The 6,291-nt window shown below is 36.1% G+C and overlaps 1 protein-coding gene across 1 annotated transcript in view; it reads left to right on the top strand.

Annotated features, from left to right (window-relative positions):
- Positions 1 to 6,291, top strand: part of LOC123871441 (flotillin-2) — a 229,410-nt gene that overhangs the window by 155,869 nt on the left and 67,250 nt on the right. The window lies entirely within an intron of this gene.

Raw genomic sequence — 6,291 nt, 5'->3', positions numbered from 1 at the left:
GAACGTTTGAATAGCAGCGGTAGCCACTAGGCACCACTTATCTCTGTTGTTAAGAGGGGTCTTACCGTCACTCGCTCCATACAAACGTAGTTCGTCTCTCATTGGAATAATAACCAATCATACTCAATGGAATTTTGTACAAACCTTCCGGGAACTAATATCTATGCCTTTGGTTTTCCAGATTTCCGTTAAAATATTCGGTTTCAAAGTTATGCGGTCTTAAAAATTCACATACAAATCTTTGAGCCCCTGTAATTTTAAAACCACATATTTTTACAAAAATCTAAAATACTACAGGCACAGATATTAGCTTCTTGAATATGTCTGCAAAATTTCATGGACTTTGGTTGCTTAATATTCAAATGAAATTGGGACTACGATTGTATGGAGTAAGTGACGGGGGGAGCCCTGTTAACATAATAATTTATTAGTTATTTTTAACCCCCGACCCAAAAAGAGGGGTGTTATAAGTTTGACGTGTGTATCTGTGTATCCGTCTGTGACATCGTAGCTCCTAAACTAATGAACCGATTTTAATTTAGTTTTTTTTTTTGTTTCAAAGGGGGCTTGATCGAGAGTGTTCTTAGCTATCATCCAAGAAAATCGGTTCAGCCGTTTGAAAGTTATCGGCTCTTTTCTAGTTACTGTAACCATCACTTGTCGGGGGTGTTATAAATTTTTAATTTACACTTGTGTTCGTAAATTAATGTAGCCTATATCACCCGGACTATAATAACGAAATACGAATTGATTGACATCTCATTTATCAAAATTGGCTCAGTAGTTTAGGCGCTGTGATAGAACAAACATAAATATAAACATAAGTACGTACATAAAAATAAGATTGCTAAAATCACAATCCTTCCTTTGCCGTAGTCGGGTAAATATTCGTATCGTGTACGTTTTATGGATCGTCATAATAATTTAACGTACGCTTGTCATGGTCAGGCGCAGATCTCGAGTGAAAGTCCGTGTCTCTGTATCCACCAGAAATTGCCGTAGTCTTTGCAGCCAGAACGCATTGTAGAAAGAGAGCCAACGCGTGCCAGACCTTCCTTATTTTATAAAGGCTGAAAATCAAACAGTTCGCACGGGTTTTATACCCACGCGGAAGAAGTCGCGGGCATCATACCACCATATCAGTAATTATAAAGTCATTACTAATATAATAGCAACAAATGAAATGTTTGTAGGCTCTAATTTGGCCATATCAATTTATAAGCCGTAATGAACTAAGAGCCAGCGCGTAATAGACCTCCGTTATTTTATAAAGGCTGAAAGTTTCTCTGCGTATTGCCGTCAGCACAGGGAGGAACGATCAGCGACTATAAAGTTTGAATCATGGTAGCTTTGGGAGATAACTGGTAACAAAGGTGTAAATAATATTACTTCAAAGTATAAAGTCAATTTTTTTCATCCTTAGAAATAGTAATCTTAGAAATAGTATTAGAAATCTCGTCATGCATTGCCAGACACTTAGTTTCGTGTCAACCCCAGTTTAATGGTGTCTGGCAGGGGGTTGCCACGGCATGCACTAAGTGTCCGGCAATACCTGACGTGTTTTTAATACTATTCCGAAGAAAATAAAAAAATTTGACTTTATACTTTGACCTAAGATTTTTTTTACACTTTTATTACCTGTTATCTCCCAAAACCACCATGAACCAAACTTCATAGTCCCTTCAGTCAGTGATCGCTCCTCCCTATGTTGGAGACAATACGCAGAGAAACTTTCAGCTTTTATAAAATAACGGAGGTCTAGCACGCGCTGGCTCTTAGTCCATTACGGCTTATAAATTGATATGGCCAAATTAGAGCCTACAAACATTTCATTTGTCGCTATTATATTAGTAATGACTTTATAGATTACTGGCTGATGCCCGCGACTTCTTCCGCGTGCGAACTGTTTGATTTTCCGAGATAAAAAGCAGCTTAATATGTGACTCTCCAGATTTTTAACTATACCCATGCAAAAAAAAAAACACCGTTTTGACGTGATTGAAAGACAAACCAACAAAAAAAACACACTTTCGTATTTAAAATATGGTTATTGATTTTATTATTGAAATACGATACGGTGGTGACCGCCCGCGGCTTCACACTTGTGAAAATATCGAAAAATCCAGCCTTGTCTACATTATAATGGTAACTTTATACATATAAAATTTGAGCTTTCTATGTCCAAGCATTTAGGCTGGGCGCTGATGAGTTAATTAGTGAGTTTTCTTTGATTATTTGAAATATGAAGGCCAAAATACATATGTTATCGACTAGAATCTGAATAATCGATGCCATCTTTCCGTGATCGCTTTTTCATTCTGTGATCGCGAAACACAAATTTCATTGATACCACTTAGATGCTTATATACTTCCAGTAGTTTCTACCTCACACATACAAAACCAATTCCCACAAATAGATAAGCAAATCTCTAAAAGCCGGAAACCGAAATTGGCAGTTCCTTTGGTGCTGAAGATGTTCATGTTTGCTATTCATAAAAAGGTGTATGTTTTATTTTACTTATACAAACATATTCAGATTATAAGTATAATATGTTGATCATATGTTAGAATCAATGTTTGTATGGCATTCCAGTAGAAGCAATGACTTTTGTACTAGTATTGCCTATTAACATGCCAAGTTCTTGCAAATTTTGATTTGCATGTTCGAGACTCTACGTACGTCGTACAACATAATATTACTTATTCAGCTATTCGTGTTATTGCCTACTAGTTCTTAGGATGAACCAGCTCAATTATGTACGTTTTGTAAGAGGTGGTTGGCATAGTTTTTGTTGTGGTTTCATGCCTAGCATTAATTTATTTATGTTGTCGTACCACATACTTTTTACTGGTTTCAGATCATATCGCGTATTGGGGTTGGTTATGTGAAACTGTGTTGTTAAGCACCTGTTTGCATTTTTTTTTTCAGTTTTGTAGGGTCCCGTACCCAAAGAGTGCCAACAGCATCCTATTAAGCCTCCGCTGTCTGTTCGTAGGTATATCTCTTCTAGGTATTCGTAGGTATATCTGTCTGTCTCATGAACCGTAATAGGTTGAAGTTTTCAGTTTGCATTTCTGTTGCCACTATAACAACAAATAATAACAATTTCAAAATGGCTGCCGTGAAAAAAAAAAAACAAAAGTGCCATAATATTATCTTGCGCATAATATTATCTTGTACGATGGGTACGGAAACTTTCGTGTGCGTACTTAACCAGTTTTTTTTTTTAGAAATTACCTAATATTTGCTGGGAGCAGTAATTGCACGGCGCGAAATATTCAAGTCATCTATTAGTTTTTTGTAAAAATCCTTAATCGAGCTGTAATTTCTATAATTTGTATTTTATTACTACCGTGAAAGCGTTTATCACAGAATCTGAAACTGTGAACAAATTGTTTCCTTGTTTTATGAAATACCAGTAGCAATGTTTTGATTGTATCGGTGTTCACCTTTGGCTGGCAACTATTGCTTTAAATGGCAACGTCCGCTTCCCAGACTTCTATCTTATTCAAATTTGTAAGCCATCATGCCCGTCTGTCGTGTCTGTCAAGAAAACCTATAGGGTACTTTCCGTTGACCTAGAATCAGGTAGGTAAATGCTATAGCACAAGTAAAGAAAAAATCCAAAAACCGTGATTTGGTTACATCACAAAAAAATTAAGACACCTATACCAAGTGGGGTATCATATGAAAGGGCTTTACTTGTACATCCTAAAACAGATTTCTGTTTATTTTTATTACTCACAACAGATAAACGGACAACAAAGTGATCCTATAAGGGTTCCGTTTCTCATTTTGAGGAATGGATTACGGAACCCTAAAAAAGAAATAATTTCAAATGAAAATGATTTAAAAGTAGCAATAATGCCCATCACTAGCCAGGTGTTCATGTCACCTTACGCCTAGTGACATCAATGAACCTTCCTGACACACTTTTCTCTCGGTCCATCATTTCCGAGGAAGTGACCCCTGCACTGGTGGCATGCCGCTTTAGGAATACAACTGGCGACCTCTGACTTGCAAGTTTTATTGTTTTCATCTAGGGCGCGTCGTTCATTACATGAGCTATTGATTTGTTCCGTGTTGTATTATTGGAGAGGTATAATGAAAAAAATACATAGAATAAAATAAAATCACACTTACCTTTCCAATCTAATAGACTACAGGCCCATGTTTAAAAATGGGTGGGTCATATGAACCACCAGGTGACGTATACAGGACGATATAAGAGCATAAAATAATAAGTTTCAGCACTATGCCGTCACTTGTAAGCTGTCCAACAGAGTGCTGGTGAGAATTGAAAAGTGCAGGTAGAGTGAGTACATTTTGGTCATATATTTTTGTACGGCATTTTTACCATCGATAGATCCATGAAAAATAATAAGAAAGCGCGCAGTGCCGTAAAAAAATGGTGCGCCACAAAGTCAGTAAATGTTTTGATTTTCTGACAATTTCCGGGGTAAATTTGGTCATTTAATTCTGTACGGCACTAGTTTCATACTGTTTCAATACAGCCTCTAATCCATTATTCCGCAACGCCGTACAAAAATCATGCGACAAGGGGAAAAAATTGAGGGTAGCAACCCCCTCTCTTTCCGTGGTCCGGGGGGTGATTTGAGAAAGTACGGCTTTGGTTCCAAAACATTATCTAGCACTCAAAAGTACTATTAAAAATAATGCCGTAAAAAAATTAGTGTTCATTTGAATGTGTATCAATAATTATCTTAATTTCATGGTATACTTAATTTTTAAAGCTGTAAAATCATTTGACTCTGTACGGCAACTTTTTTTTTAACATGATAGTGTAAAATACTATTGTTATATAGTATTGCCGTTCAAAAGAAACTGTTCTAAAAAAAATTATAGATAAATACAAAAACTGAAATTTTTCAAATTATTGCAAAAGTTTAAATATTCATAGATTAATAAAATATAGCAATTTTCTACGCTTTTCCCTTGTTTTAAATAGTATTAAGATAAATAAATTAGGAAAAAATTATGCCGTACATTTTAATGCAGACCATATCTTTTAGGCTGATGAAAATGACGCTACCATTTTAAGGGTAGTACTTTATGGCCATCTGATACTGTACGGCATTAACATATTTTTGAAGAGAACAATTGATAATATGATAAAATCACTATGCCGTCTAACTGAAGTGAACGGGTGTGTATATAATATCCACATCCCCTACAAACCTTTGGACCAACGAAAATGTACGGCATGTAAAAAAATATTATCTATGCATAAAACACTTTCAAAATAAATTAATTTTATGTTGTTTCAAATCACCCCCCGGACCACGGAAAGAGAGGGGGTTGCTACCCTCAATTTTTTCCCCTTGTCGCATGATTTTTGTACGGCGTTGCGGAATAATGGATTAGAGGCTGTATTGAAACAGTATGAAACTAGTGCCGTACAGAATTAAATGACCAAATTTACCCCGGAAATTGTCAGAAAATCAAAACATTTACTGACTTTGTGGCGCACCATTTTTTTACGGCACTGCGCGCTTTCTTATTATTTTTCATGGATCTATCGATGGTAAAAATGCCGTACAAAAATATATGACCAAAATGTACTCACTCTACCTGCACTTTTCAATTCTCACCAGCACTCTGTTGGACAGTTTACAAGTGACGGCATAGTGCTGAAACTTATTATTTTATGCTCTTATATCGTCCTGTATACGTCACCTGGTGGTTCATATGACCCACCCATTTTTAAACATGGGCCTGTAGTCTATAATGATTAGAAAGAAAACAAGTAAAAAAGTAATATTTCTGTCTAAAATTTAACCGTTGCTGGGAAGAGGTTTCGTTTTCTAGCAGAGAGAGGAAGAAATATGTCAATACTTTTGAACGCTACGCTGTTATAGGTAATAATGTTTATACGTATACTTCGCCCTAGCTTGTTCCAGCGTAGCGAAAAAATCGTAAGTCTATGGTTCCAGCCATTTTGGCCAAGTCTACCTATTAATATATTTGACAGGTTACAAGTTTTTAGTTTTTACACATCTGCTTGACGATCGTACGACTTTTCAGTAATTAGTTCATTACAGAATATAAATCCTCCAAGGTCCGCATTTATGACCCCAGGAACATTCTAGGCCAAAAGGAATCATGAAGATTCGTAACTCCATATCATATACGGTTCTTTGTCTACTTAAAAGTTATAGGATTGAAAGAGAACATCATTAAACTGTAAACAATATACATACATAATATGCATCGGTCGCCATCTTGAGTAATTTCCTTTCTTTTTAAACTTCGGTCTGTCACGATGGAAC

The sequence above is a fragment of the Maniola jurtina genome, chromosome 13 (genome assembly GCF_905333055.1).
Source record: "Maniola jurtina chromosome 13, ilManJurt1.1, whole genome shotgun sequence".
Lineage (NCBI taxonomy): Eukaryota > Metazoa > Arthropoda > Insecta > Lepidoptera > Nymphalidae > Maniola > Maniola jurtina.
The sequence above is the reverse complement of the archived record's forward strand: the minus strand, read 5'-3'. Positions and strand labels throughout refer to the sequence as shown.